The following is a 12,207-nucleotide window of genomic DNA, read 5'->3' as shown; positions in this document are numbered from 1 at the left end:
GCTGTCTTATCGCCACTGCAGGACAAAAACGTACCCCAGTTCTCTCCCTCCAATTATCGCTGTCCGCCGCGGCCACAGTATTCCAGGCAGCTCTTTGAACTCGTGCTCGTCCAAGTCCATTTTCTTCTTAATTTCCAAATTTTTGCCCTCATTAGCATTGCTCTCTGTCTCAAGGTGACGTCTGCTATTTTCCTTTTTATAGCATGCTGCGTTATTCTAAATCATGTAGTGTGTGTACCAGTTGCTCTGAATATTGGAATAATGTTAGGATGTTGAATTTTAATGGCGCAAGGGCAGCTTTGGCCTAAGAGCACCATAGCAAGAGGCATTTTTCTTTCCACAAAGCAGGGTCAGAGACCCTTTCTTTAAGCATTTCACCTCTGTGAACCAGAGCACCAGGCCAGGGTAAAGCTTTCAAAGTGGTGGAAATTTCATAAGTGGGGACACATGTAGTGGGGTATTGGACAAGGGCGTCTTGCAAGAGGTACCATCTGGCGGAAGGGACCATTTGGAACTTGCTGGTTTAAGAAATCATTGGAAATTTCGGTTGGAACCGAGTGATTTTTTCAGACAATTCCAATCGGTTAAGGTTTATGTTTACGGGTTTAATGTCCCAAAGCGACTCAGGCTATGAAGAATGCCGTAGTGTAGGGCTCCGGAAAATTTTGTCCACCTGTGGTTCCTTAACGTGCACTGACAGCGTGCAGTGCATGGGCCTCTAGCGTTTCGAAAACCTCTATCGAACTGCGACCACCATGGCCAGGGTCGAACCCGCGTCTTTCAAACCAGCAGCCGAGCACCGTAACGAATGAGCCGAGGTTCAAATTGGGTTTTGAAATTGGTTCCAGTTATGCCTTTAATCACCTTACATATTATTAAGGTGCAAAAGGAAAACTTATTTGTGAGGACTGCAGGGCAGCGCCCAGCTCGGTACCAACATTTTCACAGGAGAATGGAAACTGAGAATTGTATATGCTGTCATGGAAATGAAGGCACGCTCACAAGAAACATACTGTAGTCGGGCACTAATAACATACTAGCTGCATGTATGCATCCAAAGAGCACACTTCTGTCCCATATACAGGGCGTTTCACCTAGGACTTTACACAATTTAAAAAAAAAAAGGCCTTTTGAGTTAGATGAGCGCTTTCTTCTTGATGGCATCGTCAGCTGTGTAGTACATCAGAAAACAGCTGAAAGGTGCTAACAAGCAGGCTGGTTAACTAATCTTGAATAGTTAACTTTTTAACTATCATAGTTAGGCTCCTTATTTATTGAGAAGCATGTGGCCCACCGTAAGTAATATCCATATCTCTTTTTAGGATTTCGAAGACGCGGTAGCCCTCGGCACTGTGTCCCGACAAAGTTTTGCTACATCGCGCCAAAATGCATGCGCTTTCGAGAAGTTTGCGGACAAAAAGATCTCTTCAGTGGTCGTGATTCGTCGAAACAGCCGAAATTTTTTGGGCCACAGCGCTGAGGGTAACTGTATTTTCGAAATTCTAAAAACTGACATGGATATTACTTACGGTGGGCTACACGCCTCTTAGAGGAGGCTCACAATTGACGTTACAAAGTTAACTGTTCAATATTAGTTAACCAACCTGGTAGATGGCATGTCTTAACTGTATTCTAATGATGCCAAAAGCAGCGCTCCTCTAACTCAAAAAGCCTAAAATAAAAATTGTGTATTCTTGTGTGAAATACCCTGTATATACCCCACTAATGAGACTCCTGTAGAGAGGTCAGAATTTTGATGCCTTTGACATATATAACGGAACGGAAGATTTCGTTCACTGCTGTGTGAAGCACCTTGGTGGGCCTTAGACCACTGTTGCGCATTGCTGTTTCAGTAGTAATAGTAGTGCCCTTAGCTATTGTACATCATAAGGAGGCGAGTTATTGCCACCTTCCAGGGATTTTGAGTGCTGGGAGTGACGTAAGTTGCAATATGTGGCCCAGAAGCAAACCCAATGGCATGTAAGCTTTTGAAAAGGACAGCACACCATGGTGTAGATTTCAGCACTCACTATATTTCTCAGCATACAGGCAGTGGGTTTCAAAAAACTCTTTGGATGTCTTTAAAAGTTCCTCGTGGGACATTCCTTGCTGTAAGTGCTTAATGTGCAGCACAGTACTCTCAAACACCGTGGCGGCGTCCGTGCTGCGATCCAAACTCGGCACCAGAGTTGTGAGGGTGTCGCAAGCGCTCTTAATCCGGGCTCGTCGCTTTCGTTCTACATCGTTATGGCGCGCTCGTCTGTCTTCTGGTACTTCTGCGCTAGACGCGCTGCTTGCTTCCGGTGATGTGCCTTGCTCATGACTTGTGGACGTGGTAGTATCGTCGACGCCGTCCAGGTTTAGGTAGACCGTATCCGCTTCGTAAACAACGTCAAATGTCGGGTCCATCGCCGCAGTACCGGGACCTTCGGCACCAGTCTTGCCCAGGAGCTGTAGTACGTGCGCTGCACCAAACTGATCAATATACAGCAGTTGCTGCTGGCTGTCCATCGTGAAATTTTGCACGTGCACTGAACGAAGCCTCTCCGCCTCCCTTTTGCTGCTGCCGTTGTGGTGTGCTGCTGCTGCTTCAGCTTCCGGTTCTCACCAAAGTGGAGTGCTAGAAATGTGATTAGTTCCGGTCGGCGTCCTGGCGGTCGCTGATCGCAACTGCTTGGTGAAATCCCCTTTGCAGATCTTGCGATAGTCATGGCGCAAATGGCTTTTCTGGCACTGACGTGAAACTGCTCTAGCAAACAAAAAAAAAACCATAGGGAAATTTATTGGTCTTATATCTTCGTTAGTATTGGTGCTAGAGTTTATTTTCGGGTTGTATCTGCATTTGTACTGGACCAAAACAGAAACCGACACTATATATATCGATATGTCTTATAGGCTATGGTACTAACTGTATCGGTCTATGGGCTGAATATGAAAAACATTAGACCAATACAGAATCCAGTGCACCTTATCGACTGATTCATATTCGCCGCATAGACCAATACCTATTTGTCCATGGGACTGACATGCACTAGTCAATGGGCCCTACAAAAACAGTCGGTTGGTGGTTCTAGTTGTTTTTCATTGCTTCGATCATCATTCATCTCAGGCTCTGATCTCAAAATCAACACATGCCGATCCCATGGCGCTTACGAGGCATTGCAGTAACGTAAAATATTTGCCACATTAAGAATAAAGCACGCTGAGGCATACAGAAAAACTGCCGCCTGAAGTTCCAGAGGATCCGGCGCGCAACGCTCTCAAACTACGTTTGAGTTTGACGCCACAAGCCGCGGAGAACGCGATGCCGGCAGCGGAGAGAGAGGACGATCGCTCGCATCAGGGAAGTTACTTTCTCTCTCCTCAAGGCTGCAAGACAGCAAACAAGAAAGAAAAATGACCACCAGTGGTGGTTGCCCGCATGCCGACCCTCCAAGGTAGGACCATATGAGTATGGCGATAAGTATTTTTTTTCTTCTCTGTTACGGTCTAGTGGCCAAAACCGCAATCTGATACCACAGTGATATTTTAGTGTTACTAACATACTCGTTTTCAGTTGTCGACTGAGTATTATGCAGAATTTAGCGAACTGGTAGCGAAAACGTAGTCGAAAGCCGGCAACATTGGGTAAGTTTGATTGTTTTTTTTTTAGCTTTCATGTGCGCGCGTCAGCTGTTCGGTTTGTTGCGGTGTGCGCTGCCGTGAATTCAAAGTTCTGCAAGACGCTTCTCGTGGATATCAACATTCCAGCGCTAGTTCGGCTTTTAGTGAGGTCCGTATGCATTAGTTACAACCGCAGGCTGCGGTTTGTATTCTTTTTTGCGCTGCGGCGTTGCGTTGCTAACGGCCGTAGCCACGCGAACAAATGAATTTGAATCGCGCGTTATGATGAAATTAATGTGGGGGAGAGTTTTAATATTTTAGGCACGATTTCTTATTAGGAGTATTTAAGGTTTTTAACCTTAATTTTTCTTTCTACTGTGCTGCTATCTCTGTTCCTCAAGTGGCAAGTCGTGCCCCGGCGGCTCAGCTCGGCAGATTGTACAGGTGCAGTCAAAAGCAAATGGAAGGCGCGAGAGCATGGCAAACCGTGTCGCAACGCTTTTTAAAGGCGGCTCTTAACTGATTAACTCGGTCGCCAGCGAGCAGCGCGCGCTATCAGCCGACCCTTATCTGGAGCGTACGGCCATCGCTTTTGGAAGCTCGAACGGATGCTTGTTGCTTTTCAAATACGGCACCACGGATTTCTTTGGCCCTACCTGCGAAGTATTTGAAGAGCGATTTGCGCCGTATGATTGTACTCAGCAGCGAGCACTGCCACGACTGTTTAGTTATGCTTTTGCCGTGAGGGGCGTGTCGCGGTGTGTTTTTTTCTTCTTGTTCTTAGGTTTACATGGTATATCCTGGCTTCCCCAGTGTCCGCTCAAGAAATGAGGAACAGCAAAGATCAGCCCTCGCTTTTTTGCTGCCTTCATTTTGTTTATTGTAAGTTGCGCATATACCCTCGCGTATGTAAGAACGAATACGCACAAAATAATCAAAAGGACACGATGCTGGTTTAGTCTGTGTGCTCTGTGTAACAGTTGAAGTAAAATACGCGAAGTGCATGCATTTCGAATTGGCCAGGTAGTAATGCACGATCAGCACGTCGATCGCAACAAGGGGAATCCTTATTGTTCTTAGTAGGAAGAATTTCATCGAGGTAGTTCCACAAGAACAAAAAATACAAGGTGCAAAAGCAAACGCGGTTCAAAAGCGCGTGAGACTGCCGTTAACGCGAATGGTTGCTTCCATGCGCCGGGGCAGAGAATCGTGCACAGATTGTACAAACTCGCGGTATCGCTTAATGCGGTCCCATTCAGCTGCAACAGCGAGGCACAATGCTTGTTTGCTTGTTGCACCCAAGTTATATGCCAAGTTGGATTTCAGAAATCCCCACACATTTTGTATAATGTTGAAGTCCGCGCCCTTTGGCATCCATTGCAGCTGTCGACCTCCTCACTCTTCTAGAAAGTCTTGGACGACTTTATCTTTGTGGACGGGGCTGTGGTCCTGCTAAAGCCAGTAAAAGCCATCTTTAAAGGGCCCGTCCAGGGCGAACGGGACGAGGTAGCTCTCAAGGACATTTGCAGTATTACGCCGCGTTAATCTTCGCTCGAAGCTACACAAGTGGGGCCGGTCCATCTCTGCAGACGGCTCCCCAAACATTCACAGCCGTGCCACCGCTGCTAAGCACATTGTGCAAGTACCCGGGCTGATACCTACGTGCAAACAAAAACAAAACGTTATCGTTAGAAATGTGGGCAAGCGCCCCTCTAAAACTCGTTTTGCTGACGTGCAGACGTGATCCTTAGTGTCCAGACAAAGGCCTCTGGAACAAATTCCCAAATGCCCACTCAAGCATTGCACACAGAAAAACAGCATCCGGATTATCACCCTTATCGCTCCGCCGTGGCATTGCCAGCCTGTCTTTATTTCACAAATTGTTCCACAGCCCTATGCACATCCCACCTTATAATCTTCGCCCAGAACGCATATCTCATCGCACCAGCCATCACCTTCAAGTTTTTGTCCTCGGTCACGCACCGTCACTTTTTCGAATTCCTTCTCGCTTCGTGCAGCCGCAGGCTGGAACGGCCTTCCAAACAACGTTGCCATCATCACTTGCCCAAGTCTTTTCGCTAAAAATGTAAAAACTTTCTTGCTGTTGTGAATTTGTGCTTTTAATTCTTTCCACCCCATATGTAAAACCCCCTTTTTTGGGACCTTTAATATAATAAAATGAAATGAAAGTATTCACCCACGTAGAAAATATAGCACTGGCAATTGCAAAGCGTGATATCATTAAGAGAATGTGGTTAAATCTTACCGGCAGTTGCACGGGGGCCATACCCGGCGCTGTTGACCCATCTTGAGATTACAGTGGACTCATCAATAGATATGACCTCACCCCAATCGACTACCGACCATTCTTCGTGGGCTCGCACAAAGCCCAGTCGAGCGTGCTTCTGCTGATCTGTTAAGTAAAGTAGGGTTTCTGAGCGACCACGCATCCGCTCAGTCCTGCCTCATGCAAGCGTCGGCGGATTGTAGCCACACTGATGTTCAGAGATAGGGTCTCTCGAATTTCTCGCGTACTCGAATGGATCAGCCACCACCGCTGCCACGATGAGTTCGTCGACTTCTGTCGATGTGGATCGTGGTCTTCCTGAACTTTGGGCATCTTCAACGCGGGCATCCTCATCTCGATATGCCTGCAAATCCTATTCACTGCGCCGATCGATCGGCCAACTCGGCGACTTATAGTGTGCTGAGGAACACCTTCAATTGGAGAGGCGAATTATGCTGCGCCGTTCATCTTCAGGTATTCTGGACAGCATCGCGTTTCGAGGAAACGGTGCAATCAATCCCTCCAACCTGAGCACAAGAAATAAAACGGGTGCTCCACAGCACGCCGCTCACGGCAAAAACGTAAACAGTCGTGGCATTGCTCGCTTCTGAGTATTATCAAACGGCTCGAAACTCTCATCAAACAAATTGCAGGTAGCGCCGGAGAAATCCTTAGTGTCTCATTTGAAAAGCAACAAGCATCTGTTCGAGCCGTCAAAAGTGATGACCGTAAACGCTCCAGATAATGGTCTGTTCGTACCGCGCGCTGCTTGTTGGAAACCGAGCTACTCAATTACCAGAGCCAGCGTTAGAAAGCGCTGCATCACGGTTTCCCACACTCTCGCACTTTCCATTTACTTTTGACTTCACCTGTATGTCTTGTCTGCCCCATTTTGTATTTCCCATAATCACGAGAGTCAAAGTAACGCCCGTTTCGCCGGCGTGCCAGATGCTAAGCGTTCACAGAGACTCGCTTTATTCTTGCGACGCGCGAGCTACAGCTCGGCAGTTACCTCGTTGGCGTTGCTCCGCCACCCCTCCCTCTCTCCCTCCCTTCACGCGGATACGCGTCCATATAAAGTTTTGCTGTGCCTTTTTAAGATTTGGGCGCACCTCTGCGAGATGATTACTCCGGCTGTCGAGGTTCGGGGGATGCTCTACTTTCGATTTCAACGCGACTATCTTCCCGCCGGCGGTCGCCGGTAGCGCACGCCGCCTCGGAGGTCGATAGCCGGTCTAATCGGCTGGCACAGGCGTGTTCCAAGCTTAAAAGTCGTATCAAGAGACTATGCCGACGCGTATTCGCGTATCGGATCGTGGTACGCCAAGCATGCCGAGCCACGCGCGTTACCGACGGCCGTAGCTTGCGCATAATCGCATTGGAGCTGAAAGCAGAGTGGACAGGGCTTTTTCCCGGCTCATTTGCCTGCCAGAGTTTTTGAACAGTTCTTCCAAACATACGGTGCCGTCAGCAGGAGAGACCAGTGGTGCGTTGACGTGGCGTTGGAGATGTTTCATCTTTTTAATGCACCAAGGAATTTACATGCATGCATCAGTGGCATGTGACTGCTGTACAGTTGGAAGTACCAATTGTTAGTACAGGTGGTGCAGTGTCCTGCCCTTGTGATCAATGTTTTTTTTTTTTTGCAGACTACAATCTGCTTTTTTTATTTTTGAGGTGCTCTAGGTTTGGCGAGACTGCACCAATGGGCCGGAGCTCACAAGCTTGCAACCCAGCTCTACTTGCAGTCAAAGTTTTTGTGATGTTCCATTCTGAGTTGCTGCTCTCATTGTGTATTAAATTGTGTATACATGAAACTGCTGCCTAACTCTCCATTCCTGGAACTTCTGAACTCTGGAGGGACAAGGAAGATTGCTGTCCATACCCTCCAGAAATCTGAACCAGTAGACACAATGAGACCCATACACCATTAAAACTACAAAACAATTAGGAAACCAGTAGCCTATGAGATTGCTGACAGCTATGGGTGTGTGAGCGTACTGGTCTTATAGGCCTTTTGGTATCTACCAAACACTATTTCAAAGAGTGCACATTTTGCGACGGCCCGACCTGTGCAGGCACGGTGCTGCCGTGCGCGCATCACCTCGTGTGGACATGTCCTCTGCGCACACAGTTGAAATCGAGATGGTAGCTAGGTTTTTCATACTCGGTTCAACTCGAAACAGCTGTCTTATCGCCACTGCAGGACAAAAACGTACCCCAGTTCACTCCCTCCAATTATCGCTGTCCGCCGCGGCCACAGTATTCCTGGCAGCTCTTTGAACTCGTGCTCGTCCAAGTCCATTTTCTTCTTAATTTCCAAATTTTTGCCCTCATTAGCATTGCTCTCTGTCTCAAGGTGACGTCTGCTATTTTCCTTTTTATAGCATGCTGCGTTATTCTAAATCATGTAGTGTGTGTACCAGTTGCTCTGAATATTGGAATAATGTTAGGATGTTGAATTTTAATGGCGCAAGGGCAGCTTTGGCCTAAGAGCACCATAGCAAGAGGCATTTTTCTTTCCACAAAGCAGGGTCAGAGACCCTTTCTTTAAGCATTTCACCTCTGTGAACCAGAGCACCAGGCCAGGGTAAAGCTTTCAAAGTGGCGGAAATTTCATAAGTGGGGACACATGTAGTGGGGTATTGGACAGGGGCGTCTTGCAAGAGGTACCATCTGGCGGAAGGGACCATTTGGAACTTGCTGGATTAAGAAATCATTGGAAATTTCGGTTGGAACCGAGTGATTTTTTCAGACAATTCCAATCGGTTAAGGTTTATGTTTACGGGTTTAATGTCCCAAAGCGACTCAGGCTATGAAGAATGCCGTAGTGTAGGGCTCCGGAAAATTTTGTCCACCTGTGGTTCCTTAACGTGCACTGACAGCGTGCAGTGCATGGGCCTCTAGCGTTTCGAAAACCTCTATCGAACTGCGACCACCATGGCCAGGGTCGAACCCGCGTCTTTCAAACCAGCAGCCGAGCACCGTAACCAATGAGCCAAGGTTCAAATTGGGTTTTGAAATTGGTTCCAGTTATGCCTTTAATCACCTTACATATTATTAAGGTGCAAAAGGAAAACTTATTTGTGAGGACTGCAGGGCAGCGCCCAGCTCGGTACCAACATTTTCACAGGAGAATGGAAACTGAGAATTGTATATGCTGTCATGGAAATGAAGGCACGCTCACAAGAAACGTACTGTAGTCGGGCACTAATAACATACTAGCTGCATGTATGCATCCACAGAGCACACTTCTGTCCCATATACAGGGCGTTTCACCTAGGACTTTACACAATTTTAAAAAAAAAGGCCTTTTGAGTTAGATGAGCGCTTTCTTCTTGATGGCATCGTCAGCTGTGTAGTACATCAGTAAACAGCTGAAAGGTGCTAACAAGCAGGCTGGTTAACTAATCTTGAATAGTTAACTTTTTAACTATCATAGTTAGGCTCCTTATTTATTGAGAAGCATGTGGCCCACCGTAAGTAATATCCATATCTCTTTTTAGGATTTCGAAGACGCGGTAGCCCTCGGCACTGTGTCCCGACAAAGTTTTGCTACATCGCGCCAAAATGCATGCGCTTTCGAGAAGTTTGCGGACAAAAAGATCTCTTCAGTGGTCGTGATTCGTCGAAACAGCCGAAATTTTTTGGGCCACAGCGCTGAGGGTAACTGTATTTTCGAAATTCTAAAAACTGACATGGATATTACTTACGGTGGGCTACACGCCTTTTAGAGGAGGCTCACAATTGACGTTACAAAGTTAACTGTTCAATATTAGTTAACCAACCTGGTAGATGGCATGTCTTAACTGTATTCTAATGATGCCAAAAGCAGCGCTCCTCTAACTCAAAAAGCCTAAAAAAAATTGTGTATTCTTGTGTGAAATACCCTGTATATACCCCACTTATGAGACTCCTGTAGAGAGGTCAGAATTTTGATGCCTTTGACATATATAACGGAACGGAAGATTTCGTTCACTGCGGTGTGAAGCACCTTGGTGGGCCTTAGACCACTGTTGCGCATTGCTGTTTCAGTAGTAATAGTAGTGCCCTTAGCTATTGTACATCATAAGGAGGCGAGTTATTGCCACCTTCCAGGGATTTTGAGTGCTGGGAGTGACGTAAGTTGCAATATGTGGCCCAGAAGCAAACCCAATGGCATGTAAGCTTTTGAAAAGGACAGCACACCATGGTGTAGATTTCAGCACTCACTATATTTCTCAGCATACAGGCAGTGGGTTTCAAAAAACTCTTTGGATGTCTTTAAAAGTTCCTCGTGGGACATTCCTTGCTGTAAGTGCTTAATGTGCAGCACAGTACTCTCAAACACCGTGGCGGCGTCCGTGCTGCGATCCAAACTCGGCACCAGAGTTCTGAGGGTGTCGCAAGCGCTCTTAATCCGGGCTCGTCGCTTTCGTTCTACATCGTTATGGCGCGCTCGTCTGTCTTCTGGTACTTCTGCGCTAGACGCGCTGCTTGCTTCCGGTGATGTGCCTTGCTCATGACTTGTGGACGTGGTAGTATCGTCGACGCCGTCCAGGTTTAGGTAGACCGTATCCGCTTCGTAAACGACGTCAAATGTCGGGTCCATCGCCGCAGTACCGGGACCTTCGGCACCAGTCTTGCCCAGGGGCTGTAGTACGTGCGCTGCACCAAACTGATCAATATACAGCAGTTGCTGCTGGCTGTCCATCGTGAAATTTTGCACGTGCACTGAACGAAGCCTCTCCGCCTCCCTTTTGCTGCTGCCGTTGTGGTGTGCTGCTGCTGCTTCAGCTTCCGGTTCTCACCAAAGTGGAGTGCTAGAAATGTGATTAGTTCCGGTCGGCGTCCTGGCGGTCGCTGATCGCAACTGCTTGGTGAAATCCCCTTTGCAGATCTTGCGATAGTCATGGCGCAAATGGCTTTTCTGGCACTGACGTGAAACTGCTCTAGCAAACAAAAAAAAACCATAGGGAAATTTATTGGTCTTATATCTTCGTTAGTATTGGTGCTAGAGTTTATCTTCGGGTTGTATCTGCATTTGTACTGGACCAAAACAGAAACCGATACTATATATATCGATATGGCTTATAGGCTATGGTACTAACTGTATCGGTCTATGGGCTGAATATGAAAAACATTAGACCAATACAGAATCCAGTGCACCTTATCGACTGATTCATATTCGCCGCATAGACCAATACCTATTTGTCCATGGGACTGACATGCACTAGTCAATGGGCCCTACAAAAACAGTCGGTTGGTGGTTCTAGTTGTTTTTCATTGCTTCGATCATCATTCATCTCAGGCTCTGATCTCAAAATCAACACATGCCGATCCCATGGCGCTTACGAGGCATTGCAGTAACGTAAAATATTTGCCACATTAAGAATAAAGCACGCTGAGGCATACAGAAAAACTGCCGCCTGAAGTTCCAGAGGATCCGGCGCGCAACGCTCTCAAACTACGTTTGAGTTTGACGCCACAAGCCGCGGAGAACGCGGTGCCGGCAGCGGAGAGAGAGGACCATCGCTCGCATCTGGGAAGTTACTTTCTCTCTCCTCAAGGCTTAAGACAGCAAACAAGAAAGAAAAATGACCACCAGTGGTGGTTGCCCGCATGCCGACCCTCCAAGGTAGGACCATATGAGTATGGCGATAAGTATTTTTTTTCTTCTCTGTTACGGTCTAGTGGCCAAAACCGCAATCTGAGACCACAGTGATATTTTAGTGTTACTGACATACTCGTTTTCAGTTGTCGGCTGAGTATTATGCAGAATTTAGCGAACTGGTAGCGAAAACGTAGTCGAAAGCCGGCAACATTGGGTAAGTTTGATTGTTTGTTTTTTTAGCTTTCATGTGCGCGCGTCAGCTGTTCGGTTTGTTGCGGTGTGCGCTGCCGTGAATTCTAAGTTCTGCAAGACGCTTCTCGTGGATATCAACATTCCAGCGCTAGTTCGGCTTTTAGTGAGGTCCGTATGCATTAGTTACAACCGCAGGCTGCGGTTTGTATTCTTTTTTGCGCTGCGGCGTTGCGTTGCTAACGGCCGTAGCCACGCGAACAAATGAATTTGAATCGCGCGTTATGATGAAATTAATGTGGGGGAGAGTTTTAATATTTTAGGCACGATTTCTTATTAGGAGTATTTAAGGTTTTTAACCTTAATTTTTCTTTCTACTGTGCTGCTATCTCTGTTCCTCAAGTGGCAAGTAGTGCCCCGGCGGCTCAGCTCGGCAGATTGTACAGGTGCAGTCAAAAGCAAATGGAAGGCGCGAGAGCATGGCAAACCGTGTCGCAACGCTTTTTAAAGGCGGCTCTTAACTGATTAACTCGGT

This window comes from Amblyomma americanum, chromosome 1 (genome assembly GCF_052857255.1).
Source record: "Amblyomma americanum isolate KBUSLIRL-KWMA chromosome 1, ASM5285725v1, whole genome shotgun sequence".
NCBI lineage: Eukaryota > Metazoa > Arthropoda > Arachnida > Ixodida > Ixodidae > Amblyomma > Amblyomma americanum.
This window is presented reverse-complemented; position numbering follows the sequence as displayed.